This window comes from Microcebus murinus, chromosome 25, assembly GCF_040939455.1.
Source record: "Microcebus murinus isolate Inina chromosome 25, M.murinus_Inina_mat1.0, whole genome shotgun sequence".
In the NCBI taxonomy this organism is placed as follows: Eukaryota; Metazoa; Chordata; class Mammalia; order Primates; family Cheirogaleidae; genus Microcebus; species Microcebus murinus.
The window spans coordinates 17,243,825-17,258,288 of NC_134128.1; the positions used below are offsets into that span (position 1 = coordinate 17,243,825).

The 14,464-nt window shown below is 43.0% G+C and overlaps 1 protein-coding gene across 20 annotated transcripts in view; it reads left to right on the forward strand.

The window, feature by feature from the left end:
* The window catches only part of PARD3 (par-3 family cell polarity regulator), a 575,331-nt gene that overhangs the window by 57,984 nt on the left and 502,883 nt on the right, over positions 1-14,464 (forward strand). Inside the window, exon 1 of one of the 20 annotated variants that reach the window (XM_075997639.1) lies at positions 486-578. The exons of the other annotated variants lie outside the window; for them this stretch is intronic. The gene's annotated coding sequence lies outside the window, so the exon portion shown is untranslated. Of the gene's footprint in view, positions 1-485; positions 579-14,464 lie in introns of those variants that run through there. 20 annotated transcript variants of the gene reach the window in all.

Genomic DNA, 14,464 nt, shown 5'->3' on the forward strand with positions numbered 1-14,464 from the left:
CATCTGCCACCATGCCTGGCTAATTTTTTCTATATATTTTTAGTTGTCCAATTAATTTATTTCTATTTTTAGTGGAGATGGGGTCTCGCTATTGCTCAGGCTGGTCTCGAACTCCTGACCTTGAGTGATCCTCCCGCCTCGGCCTCCCAGATTAGGGAGGATTACAGGCGTGAGCCACTGCTCCCAGCCCAATGATTCTGTTTTAAGATTATGGCATTTTGTTTGTCTTGGATGTTTTTTGCATCAGTGGTCCCCCTACCACCCCCAGATTGCATTAAATGCTTTATCATGACTACTGAGATTTAGGCACAACCCCCTTAGACTGTCAGAGGCAAGTGCCTCTGATCTCACCCTCATCCCGGTGCTGTCCCCATCCCTGCCTTGTAACACTATCATCCTTTGTAGTTTGTCATTAAAATCGTTATCAAAGCCAAGTAATTTAGAGGTTTAATCAAGAGATTCCAGTGATAGGCTGGTAAGTGGCTGCCTATTATGCTGACTTAGTGGCCGGGCAACAGCAGTTGTGGAAACCCAGCATAAAAACAGAGCTGGAAGGCAGAGTTTTTCAATCCTGGAAGGTAAATCATAAACAGCCAAATGTTGGGTTCAACTTTACGTATTTTTTGTACTACTTGATGATAAATGTAATACCCTCCCTGTTGAAGTCCTCTTTAATGGTGAATAGGTTTTAAAACCGGGATTTCTCTTGGTAACTATTTCAGGGTTTGCCTGGATAATGCAAATCTTTCCTTTACATAGGTGATGTTAGGAGAAACAGAGCTGTCTGGCTTGTTGCCTTTTAGCGATAAAATTAAGTCGTTGTGCTATTTGTTGTTGTTTCTAAGGGACACTGGGGAAAGCCGTTGGACCAGAGGAGGGTGCAGGGGTGAAGTGCATGGTGACTCGGTGACTCGTCTGAGCAGCTGAGATTCCTGCTGCTCTGCCGGTCGGTCGTCTGGATTGGCCTGGGCCTGGCTGTTTTGTTGCTGCTTTCACAGGCTCGGAGTGTCTGGAGATCTCATCAACTAGCAGAGACATGCTGCTACTCCGAGCAATTTTGCAGGCGGCTGCGAGCGTGGAGGGAGTCTGTGCCAGGTGCCCGGCGCTGCTATATATGGCAGGGAAGGGCAGCAGGGAGGACCCACCGTGCCCCACTCACCGGGGGCAGCAGCCGAGAGTGACCGTGGGGCAGTCATGTGGCTTATGTGAACTTTCAGGCTGATCCTATTTTCCTCTTCCCTCCTCCAACCTTGGCATGGCTCTCAGACAGCTGGTGTGCAGGCTGCATCTTCATATTAATGGAACAATCAGCTCAACTTCAGATACCCATTGCCAGTCGGCGCTGGGTGTAAAACCTGTCAAGGCTAATCAGGGTGTCCGTGCGGCTCAGAGAGAAAGTAGGTTTTAGATACAGGAGAGTCTGGCTACTTGCCTTTGCGGTTCTGTGTTAATTGGCATGGGACTGCAGGACCAGGAACGGGGGATCTGGAGAAGACCTGGTGTGGCAGCAGATCGGATTGGTCTCTTGGTCCCTCACTCTGTCCGTCAGTGAAATGGGCATACTGTGTGCATTTCCATCCTCCCACGGTGATTCGGGGGGCGTTAAGACAACAGAAGTGAAAACACCTTGAAAACCGAAAAAGGCAGTTCCTGTGCCAGGGGATACCAAGTGTTGTCATTGAACCTGCTTGTTAGGAATTCGCCTTATTGTTATCCTGTATGTTTTAAGAAATTTTGTGGTCTTTTCTGTTCTAACACTTTCAAAATCTGAAGAGGGGTCCTGTGAGTTTGTTTGCAAGTAAAAGAGCTGGTACTTATTTTTCGCGTTGACACGTTTTGGCCAGGTTTTGTTGACTTCTGTGTTGTGTGTGCTTCATTGACTTCCATGACACGGTAAGAGCTTTCCTGTGGAACGTAAAGCCTGCTGAATTCGTAGATGATGAGGGATGATGGGATCGCAGAATCTTCTGTCCCAGGGAAACGGTCACCACGGTGGCACTGACCAACGTGGGGGGACTTTTTTTTTTTTTGAGACAGAGTCTCGCTTTGTTGCCCAGGCTAGAGTGAGTGCCGTGGCGTCAGCCTAGCTCACAGCAACCTCAAACTAACTCCTGGGCTCAAGCAATCCTCCTGCTTCAGCCTACCGAGTAGCTGGGACTATAGGCATGCGCCACCACGCCCGGCTAATTTTTTGTATATATATTAGTTGGCTAATTAATTTCTTTCTATTTATAGTAGAGACGGGGTCTCGCTCTTGCTCAGGGTGGTTTTGAACTCCTGACCTTGAGCAATCCGCCCGCCTCGGCCTCCCAGAGCGCTAGGATTATAGGCGTGAGCCACTGCGCCTGGCCTGTGGGGGGACTTTTTGTGCTGACTGCTGGGTATTGGTCTCTGGTCCACGTGCGCATGGCTGTGCTCATCTGCATGGGGCCTGTCACTTCTGCGTAGATTGGTGTCCAGAAAAACCCCACATGAACAGGAACTAGCTATTCCCTTTCTTGTTCACCACAATGTTTCTTTTAGAATAAAAATACCAATAAACATTTGCTTTATAAAAGCATAGTGGTAGACTTTTCCATAGACAATTCCCTTATTTCTAGGTTTGACATTTTATCGCATTTGGAGATGTAGTATTGAGTGTTCCATTAGCCCACTGGTTTGCTCATCTAGTTCCATTAAGCCAAAATACTCATTTTAGGGGGAAAAAAAGTTTTTGTGTAAATAAGTTCTTTGCATTTACATTTTGCACGGGTTCAAAGTTGAACTCGTAAGTTCGTGATTGGAGACATCGATAATGTTACCTGCTCAACCTGTTGTCCGTGTGGTGATACATGAGGTCAAGTTTCACAGTAAAAAAATTTTAAACTACTCTTTACCCTACTTGGTATAGTGAGTAGACTTTGTTGATCTCCTTATGCTGTGAAGCCTGGATCTCAATTTTTAAAAAAAGGATATATGTTAACATTTTTTTGTTGTTCAAAATAAAAATTCTCTCTGAATCACCAGGAGGAGAGGGGAGGAAAACAGAATTTGTTGTTCTGATGTTATAAGGGAGGCTGCTGGGGGACAGCGAGGCTTCTCGACAGGTTGGCTCACCACACCTGGGGGTGTGGGGGATTGGGGTGGGAGGGGGAGCCCTGGGAGCTGACAGGTAGCAGGAGTGGGAGGGGCAGTGAGGGCGGGGCCAGAAGAGCAGCCCAGCTCTGGACACACCTTTCCCAGCCCTGCCAGCCACAAATAACAGAAAACTGCATTTCCTTAGAACTGGCAAAGGGACGGACAAAGGAAGTTGTCTCTGTGCCACTGCCAGAGTCAAGAGGTTGGTGCCTCTGGGATTCTTGGTCCTGTGGATTCTTTTGTTGGCATGGAGACCAGATCTGCTGATACATTTATTTTTTACATTCTTCTTCTTTTTTTTTTTTTTTTTGCCATTGTGCTTTCAGAGCATCCATGTGTCCTTGAATTATCTGCTATCTTAGAATCTAGGAGTGCTCTTGGAGCCGCCTCCTGGCACCGAGCTCCCAGGGAGCTTTCTGCTGCAGGCTGCACCGCCTCCTGCCCGGGCCTGCACGCAGTCCCCAGAGGGGTGGAGGAGGCGGCTGCAGCAGTGGGAACCGCCTCTCTTCCCTCTTGAAGTGGTTTCAGATTTCCCCCCCCTTATCCTCCTGGGGTGGGGTGGAGGACTCTCGCCAGCTGCTGTCTTTGTGTCTCCTGTCTCTCTAGCTCAAGTCATCTGACATCTTCCCTTCCTTTCCCTTCTCCGTGAACTCGCAGTGGTGTCACTTGTGGGTCAGTGCGTGGGAGGGTGATCCTTAGCAGCTCTGAGTTGCTCCCCAACTCTTCCTGTGACTCGCCGTTTCCCTGCTTCTTTGACAGGAGAGAGAGAGAAGATTCCCCACTGAGCTTCAGAAGATATTCTGTGTTGCATGTACAGAGAGAGACTTTCCCACGTGGAGAAACTTTGATAGGATTGAAGTTCAGAGAACAGTGCTTTGTAGACGTTCTATTCCCTGTTCCCACTGAATTGACCACTGTAGGAAAACCAGTGGTTTAGGATGCATTCCTAAGGTCAGGGAAAGCTGTCCGGGATCTTCTGAATCACTCCAGAGTGATCCGGAGCACCACTGAGGCTGGACAAGGTGGTTGGTGGAAGCAGACAGTGATTCCTATTGAGCAGTGGTCTTGGCGCAAGTGGAGAGGTTGTCATGGGCTCTCTGGGACAGAGGGGAGCTCTTGAGGCCTTTTGCAGCTTCACAACACAGTTCCTGTGAGTTCCTCCCTCTCCCACCCCGAAGCATTCCTGGAATTATATACAGCATTTTTATTAATACAAGTCCAGTGGACACACTTACCTTCCTAGATCCTTCAATAATACTTGGAGTGGTTCATCCCTTGCCTGTTTCTTGAACAGCCTTTGGTGCAGTCATTATTAATGCATTTTTAAAACAACCCTTTTGGTCGGGTGCAGGGTCTCACGCCTGGAATCCTAGCACTCTGGGAAGCCGAGTCGAGTGGATCGCTCGAGGTCAGGAGTTCGAAACCAGCCTGAGCAAGAGCGAGACGCCGTCTCTACTAAAAATAGAAAGAAATTAATTGGCCAACTGAAAATATATATAGAAAAAATTAGCCGGGCGTGGTGGCGCATGCCTGTAGTCCCAGCTACTCAGGAGGCTGAGGCAGGAGGATCGCTTGAGCCCAGGAGTTGGAGGTTGCTGTGAGCTAGGCTGACGCTACGGCACTCTAGCCTGGGCAACAGAGTAAGACTCTGACTCAAAAAAACAAAACAAAACAAAAACCAAAAAAAAAAAAAAACCATTTTATTTTGGAATAACTTTAGATTTATAAAAAAGTTGCAAAGATAGTATAGAGAGTATACTCCTCACCCAGTCCCCCATGCTAGCATGTTACATCACTATGAGACATTTGTCAGAATGAAGGAACCAACATTGGTATGTTACTTTAAACTCCAGACTTTTGTTTGGTGTTCACCAGTGTTTCCATTCATATCCTCTTTCTATTCCAGGATCCAGTTTTTAGGGAGCTTCATTGCATTTAGTTGTCAACTTCATTTCACGTAATAAAAACTTTACATACGTTTTAATAATTGGTAATTTTGTTTAAGGCGGTCATTGGGAGAGTGAGTTACCTTCGACTAGCTGTAATGTTTCTTCACCTCCATTCGTAAATTTTTGTTCAGAGATATCAGTCACGGTCATTCACTGAACCACCCCTATTTCTGCTTGCTCTGGTTCTATGTTTTATACTACTGTGTACTCTAAACACTTTACAAGTAAAACTAGCAGTCCTTTGTGTGCTTGGGGCAGTGGCTTCATTCCACTTTAACGAGGTGTTGAGTACACAGCAGTTTTGATGTGCTGTGGAGCTTATTAAAAGTGGGTTTCTACCTTAGGACTGGATGGGTCTAGCACCAACTTTCCCAGGACTGGTGGTACTTGTAAAAGCCTGATCATCCCCTCCAGCTATCTATTAAAGGTCTTTTCCTTACAATTATGGATGCATGTATCATGTAGGATGGTTAGTACTCTGTGTGTGGTGTGTGCATGTGTATGTATGTATATGTGTGTATGGGGGGTAGCGGAGCAAGGGAAAATGGAGGGTGTGTTCCTTGCTTGGTTAAACTGGCATTTAAGAAAGAGAGAAAGAATAGAATAAAAGATATTCAAGTGCATTGCTCGTAGTAAGACCCTTGGCCTTTAGGTTGAAGTTCAGAGTCTTACTTAGCTTGATCGACAAGACGCCCGCATCTGGTCTTGCCTTCCTGAGGCTTTGCCTGGTGTGTCCTCTGCTCTGGGTGGCCCACCTTGACTGCTGATCTGTGAACCCCTCGGCTGACCTAGGCTTCTGTCCTGTGGTGTGCTGTGTTCTTGTGTTCCTGTTTTCCTAGATGTGCATCATGCTGATTTGCGGTGTGTCTTAGTCCACTTGAGCTGCTATAACGAAATGGCTGAGACCAAGTAGTGTGCAGACAACATATTGATTTCTCATTGTTTTGGAGGCTGGAAGTCCAAGATCGCGGCACCTGCAGGTTCGGCATCTGGTGAGGGGCTGGTCTCTGCTTCCAAGGTGGCGCCTTGCTGCCGTGTGGCTGAAGGCAGAGGGGTGAAGGGCTTAGCCGGTTTCCTCCAGCTCTTCTATAATATAAGGCTGATCCCCTCAAAAGGCCTCTGCTCTTAGTACCGCTGCGTTGGGGATTACGTTTCAATATGAACTTTGGAGGGGACATGAACATTCAGGCCAGAGCACTGGTTGAAGATGTGGTTTTGCCTCCCCCAAGCCTAAGCTTGCGAGGAAGAGGATGTGACCTTCCTCTCTGTGGCCCTAGGGTGAGTGCTGTCCAGTCATGGATGGCAGGTACCTTTCTGGGCCTGTGGTGGGAGACCATGTGGCGGTGACTATACAACTTCATCTGCCCTTTATGGCAAAATGTAGCCAAGCTCCTCGAGGAGGGCTTTCAGCCTCTGACCGTATTAGTGCTAAAGTGGGAAATCCACCTTGTCCGACCACATAATCACAGAATAAACTTTGGCTTCTGTTAAAAAGTGAAAGGCAAATTGTATGAGCTAGATACCTTTGACCTCACCAACTATTAGCTCAGCCGGCTAAGCAAACACCCTGCATAATGAATTCTTGGGACCGGTCAATACCACATACCGCTGCTCCTCCCTCTCCCCCCAGCCCCCTTCTCTTGTCATGTATGTTTCTGTGACTGGGTCTCGATGTTCTCGGTTGGGGCTGTGTAGAGTCTCACAGTAAAAGTGGAGGGAGAAACAAGACTGTTGTTGCTTCTAGCCTTTTGGAATGTCTAAAATATCCTATTTCCAAAATTTTGAAATGACTCTTCATCTTTCATCAGCGTAAGTTGTCACTTTTGTAAGAATTTAGATAAAAGCACAGAATTTTTTATTCAAAGCAATCTATTTCTGTCACATTTCTTTTATAGCCCTGTTCATGAAGGAAAAATCACCTCTAAATCAAGTTTAACCAGATATGTATTATAAATGTGCGGAGGGGCATAGGAGGTGAGCTTACCTTTCGTATTTGCTCCACAGATATTTCCAAAGCATGTACTCTGTGCTGGGCCCCGTTCTAGGCACTGGGGCCTCAGCAGTGAATAGGAAACAGAGGTTCCTGGTTGCGTGGGGTTGGCTTACAGTCTAGTTTGCATCATGGTGGTGTCTGCCCCCAACGGAGGGAAGTCCAGGAGGGAGCACATTCTCAGGGAGAAGGGGAAACTGTGCTGGTCCCTGTGGTCAGGAGGGTTGTTTGGCTAGGGGAACCTTATCAGCAGGATCAGCATGGGGAGGGGTCCTTGCAGTCAGGCCATTTGAGACCCCCCCCCCAATTTCCCTCTGATTTCAAGGCAGCACATGATATTGGGCCTTATACCACATATTTGAATTAAAAACAATGTTTATATCAATACCGTAGTAGAGAATGGCCCCTGCATTTTAGAAGGCAGTAAACTATTTGAGAAGATAAGACATGCATGGCTAATCACAAAATCACAAATCGTACTGCAGGTGTCATGGGGCTGATGGGGTCCCTATAGCTTCTTGATATGTCATGCCTTGGAGGGGGCCCGGAGAACTGATTGGTCATTTGCCCGCAGCTCTTTGTGGCCGGATGGGAGGTTAGGGGGCCAGAGGTGGCCTCTGGGGAACAGCCCTTCAGTGTGCATAGTTGACCTTAGGTCTCTAAGGGCTGCAGGCTATTTTGGTTTTCCTCGGGGAGAGTGCATCCGCATCCGTTCAGTGGAGGAGAGTCTGTCATGGGTCCAAGGGACTTTCCTACCTAAAATTTTAACTGTTGTTGTGGTTCTTGCTAAAAGGAAGAAAACATGCCTGAATAAAAGAAATTGAGTGTTTCAAACATTGATCTCTAGTTAATGATATGCATGCTGAAGTGATTAAGGGCAAAGTGTACTGATACCTGCAACTGACTTTGAAACGCCCCCCAAAATTGAGATGCAATAACAGTGTGGTAGAGAGATGGCTGGATGGATAGATTTGGGATAAAGCCGATCTGGCAAACTGTTGAGTATAGAATATTCATAGTGTAATTCTTCTGTTGGTTTGAATAATTCCATAATAAAATAGTGGGAGAAAAATGTTTCAAAGTAATAGGGATGTGTTTCATTACCAGATAGAACTGGCATTAGAAAAGAGAGTTGGACATATTTGAGTGCCCATGTAGTAGGACTGTTGAATAGCAATTTATTTTTGTTTGTGTTTGTGTGCAATGCAGGGTTTAGGTGTAAAAAATGTATGTTTGTGGTTTGAAATCACTGGGCTCCAGTGTTTTCTTTGCAATAAAGAGTGCAGTAGTAGTATAAAGGCCCTGCCGCAAGATGTAAAATATTCTGTAACTCTCAGCCTACAAGCCAGTCAAGGAAAAGCTAGAATAAGCAAGTGAGATTCAATGTGTCTAACTTAATGAATTCTTGTTCAAGGGTTTAATGTTGTTAAAAAATTTAGCATTAGAATTAGATTATACCTTCAGCGCTGGTTATTTATTTTTTTTGTCATGTTTTGTTTTCAATTTTAGGCAAAAGAAAGGGAAATGTTTCATTGAGGGGGCAAAAATATGAATGTGTATATTCAGTTACAAATATTGCATTTCCTTTAAAAATTGTTTTTTTCTAAGGAAAGAAGAAGATGAGAGTGGCTCTTTAGGGCTACTTATTTTTTAAAACTTCCCTTTCAGAATGACTCAATTTGGGTATGATTTTAAAAGTCTTAATTCTTTGTGCAAAATACTTTGGAAAAAATGCATACAAAGGAAAACTGATTTTTATCACTGTAAGAAAAATGTCATTACACAAGTGGAATAGATACCACATATAAAATATTTCTCTTAAAAAATTGGGATTCTACTATAGTGCATATATTGCCTTGCTAAAATGATTACAGGCAAAGTGTAGTGACATCTGCCACTTACTTTGAAATGAATAGAAAAATAAGGTGGATTAATTGCTTCAATTTTTTTTTTTTTTTTTTATAAAGGGCCAGATGGGAATCCTCTTGAATAAATAATTGCATACATCTACTTTGTTTTCTCAGGGGAAACCTCTGAAGCCCGTTTGGTAAGGTTAGGTAACATTTTGATAGGCATTGCTGATGAAGTCAGGGCAATGGAATGCTTAAAGCCTAAGCCAAATTTGGGGGCTGGCAAGCAGATCTGTTGAGTTGGAACAGATCGTTTGAGGAGCAGGAAGAGAATTCGGATTGTGGTTAGTCACATTAGGGTTCAGTGTCAGATTGAGTCAGGATTTCAGTTTGCTCTAGTGAGAACTCCTGTAATCATTGCTGCATATTGCATGAGTGTCTCATGATATGGAGTTATTACTTATGTAACTCTTCCTCCAATGATAATAATATATTTTTTGAGATATTCTGCTAAGAATAACTCCTACAGCATCTTGGATCTATTCCTGTGTGAGTAAGTTTTCCTACAGATGAGTAGCTTGGGGCAAAGGAAGTGTACACCTTATATTTCATTAGGTATTGACAAACTGCACTAAAAATAACTTATTTCTCTGCTTCTTGTAAATACTAGGTTATCTCCTTAATATTTTCCTTGTCAATGTGATAGTCAAAAAGTGGTACATCATTGCTTCAATTTCCTTTAGCACTGGTGAGTTTTACTATTTTTCTTATGTCAATATTTTTTCCCCAGAATTTCCTATATATTTATCCATTTTTCTTTTGGGTTGCTTTTCTTATAAGTAACAATAGTAACTTTAACTGCAATACACATTGAAAATATATTTTCTGTCTTTTTTCTGCTAGTTAGCCTTTTTTTAAATGGTATATGCCGTACTCTGTACAGAAATTTTAAACTTTCTGGCTATGGGGTTTTAACATCTAGTGTCTTGCATTAAGAAGGTCTTACCTCAAATTGCAAATTATATTCTCTATTTTTAAATCAAATATTTTAATAAAAGAAAACATTTAGGATCTAATCTTGAATTCATCTTGAATTGATTTTGTTTCTGCTAAGGTAGAAATCTAATTTCTTCCCCACATCCCCCCAAGGGAAGGGCCAGTTGTTTTGACAAAGCATCTGAAGTTTTTGTTCAGTGTCTTTTTTTTTTTTTTGAGACAGAGTCTCACTTTGTTGCCCAGGCTAGAGTGAGTGCCGTGGTGTCAGCCTAGCTCACAGCAACCTCAATCTCCTGGGCGCAGCGATCCTACTGTCTCAGCCTCCCGAGTAGCTGGGACTACAGGCATGCGCCACCATGCCCAGCTAATTTTTTGTATATATATTTTTAGTTGGTCAATTAATTTCTTTCTATTTTTGGTAGAGACGGGGTCTCGCTCAGGCTGGTTTCGAACTCCTGACCTTGAGCAATCCGCCCGCCTCGGCCTCCCAAAGTGCTAGGATTACAGGCGTGAGCCACCGCGCCCGGCCTCAGTGTCTGTTTTGTTGTTCAAGTGCCCCATGCATTTCTTAACAAATCTTCACTGATGGGAATTTGACAGATCTTTAAGTGCAGAAGTGTATTATCCATGTCCCTTTAGAAAGTACTTTGTTGATATAATGTGTATTTTTTAAGGATTGCATTATGATAGAAGTGTTTTAAAGGATTTGTTTTGAACCTAAGGCATTGTAACATTCTAAACTATGTATTAGGAAATTAGAAAACATTTTTTTTTCTATTTTTTTTTTTTTTTTTTTTTTTTTGAGACAGAGTCTCACTTTGTTGCCCAGGCTAGAGTGAGTGCCGTGGCGTCAGCCTGGCTCACAGCAACCTCAATCTCCTGGGCTCAGCGATCCTCCTGCCTCAGCCTCCCGAGTAGCTGGGACTACAGGCATGCACCACCATGCCCGGCTAATTTTTTGTATATATATTTTTAGTTGGTCAATTAATTTCTTTCTATTTTTGGTAGAGACGGGGTCTCGCTCAGGCTGGTTTCGAACTCCTGACCTTGAGCAATCCGCCCGCCTCGGCCTCCCAAAGTGCTAGGATTACAGGCGTGAGCCACCGCGCCCGGCCTAGAAAACATTTTATTTTATTTATTTACTTATTTATTTTTTATTTTTTTTTTTGAGACAGAGTCTTGCTTTGTTGCCCAAGCTAGAGTGCCGTGGCGTCACCTAGCTCACAGCAACCTCAAACTCCTGGGCTCAAGCAATCCTCCTGCCTCAGCCTCCCGAGTAGCTGGGACTACAGGCATGCGCCACCATGCCCGGCTAATTTTTTCTATATATATATGTTAGTTGGCCAATTAATTTATTTCTATTTATAGTAGAGACGGGGTCTCGCTCTTGCTCAGGGTGGTTTCGAACTCCTGACCTCGAGCGATCCGCCCGCCTCGGCCTCCCAGAGTGCTAGGATTACAGAAAACATTTTATTTTGTAGTTCATTCCCTATCACTTTTAAAGCCATATGGTTTGCTTACATACTTTTTTTTTTCTTCTGAATAAGTGATTGCTTTGTTATTTATAGGGTTCATTTTGTCAATGGGAAATAAATATAAAACAGCTTTGATTGTCCCTTTATAGAGGCATAATTTATTCTCTTTTGTGGATTATAGTTAGCTTTATACTAGGGGTTTTGTGAAAGATGGTTTATATTAAGTTTGAGTCTGCTTACCAGAACAAATGCCTGATAAAAACTCAATCATACTTGTCACTAGTTGCTGTTGTTTTTTGTTTTTTTTTTTTTTTAAAACTGGATCCTTTTTCTTATTAGTGACAGCATAGAAATGTTTGCATTAAAATCTTAAGACAGGCCGGGCGCTGTGGCTCACGCCTGTAATCCTAGCTCTTGGGAGGCCGAGGCGGGCGGATTGCTCAAGGTCAGGAGTTCAAAACCAGCCTGAGCAAGAGTGAGACCCCGTCTCTACTATAAACAGAAAGGAATTAATTGGCCAACTGATATATATATATAAGAAAAAAAATTAGCCGGGCATAGTGGCGCATGCCTGTAGTCCCAGCTACTCGGGAGGCTGAGGCAGAAGGATCACTCGAGCCCAGGAGTTTGAGGTTGCTGTGAGCTAGGCTGACGCCACGGCACTCACTCTAGCCTGGACAACAAAGTGAGACTCTGTCTCAAAAAAAAAAAAAAAAAAAAAAAAAAAAAAAAAAATCTTAAGACAACTGGTAGTAAAGAAATTTTTTTACCCCTTCAATTTTGTCTTAAAGAGAAAGAATTCTATGGAGAGTGATTGTAATGGCACTTTGAGCATGTACTTTCAGTGATACTGGGAAAGTTCCACTTCCATATGCAATCGGGAGGTGACTGGTTAGTCACGACTTGGTTAGTCATGCCCTTGTGCGTAGTGATTAATGGTGTTATCTTTGAACTTAGGTATAAAGTCTAAGTACAGGGAGGCCAATGATTCATTGTAATGGGAAATTGATACCTTTATGTTTGCAGCTGGTAGAGGTGTATTGCCCACTACCTGTGTTGTTCTTGAGAAACTTCATGTTTCATTGTCTGACCTTGGTGCAAGACTCCTCTGTTGCAGTGTCACCTCACTTCCTCTAGAGGGCAGGAGAGAGAGGGAGCCAAAGAATGGGTGGGGGGTGGGGCAGAGACACAGGTCACAGAGAAACACCTCCTGGGTGCCTCTTGCCTGGTGCTGACAGGCATGGCTGTCTCATACAAGGTAGCCGCTATTTGTAGCCACACTCCAGGATGTGCCTCACACTAGCTATGAGCACTGCTGGGGGAGGTATGGGTTTGTGAAGGCTGGTTGTCCATTTATCTGAAGGTTCGGCTTTTGTTTCATTAAGGCAGGTATTATGGAATAAGATGTAAATTTCATATGCATTTAAAAAATAAAATCAAAGTATCCAAAAGAGACTTCGGAGACATTTTGCAGTGGGCAGGTGGGTGGTTGTGTAGTGTGGGTGGTCGTGCAGTTGACTTCAGACCTTCTGCCCTAGAATGTCTTCCCTTTGACTACTTTTTGCATTTAAGCAGATAACATGAACTACATTGTCGGGCTTGGCTGTGCTTTTTAAAATATTATTGGTGACTATGCAGTAGTTTCATGTTTTCATGAGATTGCATATCTTAATGAAGGTATATAATGTTTTCCTCTAATAGCTCTTTGGCAGGGGATCTTTTAAAGTAGAAGACAGGGAAAATACACAGCTGTTTATATTTCTCAAAGAAAGATTAATAGCTGATAAATTTGCAAGTGGCTATTCCTTTGGAGAGTTAGTCTTGCAAAATTCTTTCTCTTCCTTTTATTCTTAACCTATCAATTCTGAGAAACTGAGAAAACTGTTTCTTGGCGTTATTTCCCATTATATTAGTACTTGTCTCACTGAATTTATTAGGCTGACTTTCTTTGCTTACCTCTTGTAAATATTTGCAAATTCATTGCAGTATTTACTTTCTCTGTGGTTTAAATTAAAAATAAGGATTTTGGTAAAACATGTATGGCATGCTTAAAAAATTGGACTAGGAGTTAGGAGTTGGAAGTTTTAGATCTTGCTGTCTAATTACTATCAGATTTTGAAAAAATCACCATTTGATTTTGAACCTTAACTTTTCTCCATTGGTGTTGACCTCCAGAATCTTCACAATCTCTTGAAGTCCAGTGACTTTAATGGCAAATAGTTATTTTATATTCTTTTATGGCCTAAAAAGTGTTGCTGTTTTATGACGAATCTTAATTTCATAGAACAGATGTCTATAGGTTTTTGTGTTGCTTTGAAACGAACTTGGAACAATAGTTCAGGTGACGTGATACCTACTCTTGTCAGTACTAAAGCAGCAAGTGTAACTTTTACAGCTGTCAATGTCAGCGGTTACTGTCAAGAACTAAGATTTTAAAATAGTTAAAAGACTCATGTAAAAGACCAGCCCTCCAGATAAGAGTTTTGATTGAAGCTAAAGCTCTCATACCAGAATACATTTTCTTTGCATTTTCTTTGTATTGTAGCTTAAGGCTCAGACCTGCTGCTCTATAGAAGAGTAACTAAGAGAAGATGATCAGTCATAATTTTATATTTTAACTTTTTTTTCTGAGTGAGAAGATCATAATAAAGCAAAGAGAAAAAAGCATAAAGAATTAGCTCAAAGCAAATTCAGTAGATGCTTATAACGATGACTTCATCATTATGTATACACAGGTATCTTTATCGTATGGGGACCCTGCCTATGGAAATTTGTAGCCATAAAATTCTTAAGTCTGGGGGGGACACAGTTGTGTAACTGACACCAACAGAGCCGTGTAACCAGACCAAATTATGGGTTCCTTGCCTCACCCCCGTTGCTTTTGGGTTTAGGTCATTTCCCTTCAATTGAGAGGCATTAAAATAAGCATACCTATTAAACTCAAGGCTGGATTTATTAAAGAATGACTTGAAGAACATGGTTTACTATGTCTTACGCAGCACTCTTTTTGAGAATCCACAAGAGAAATTTCTTTCTGGTGTAGAAATAGTTGCGGCTCTCTTTTCATCCGTATGTGCTCGTTAAAGA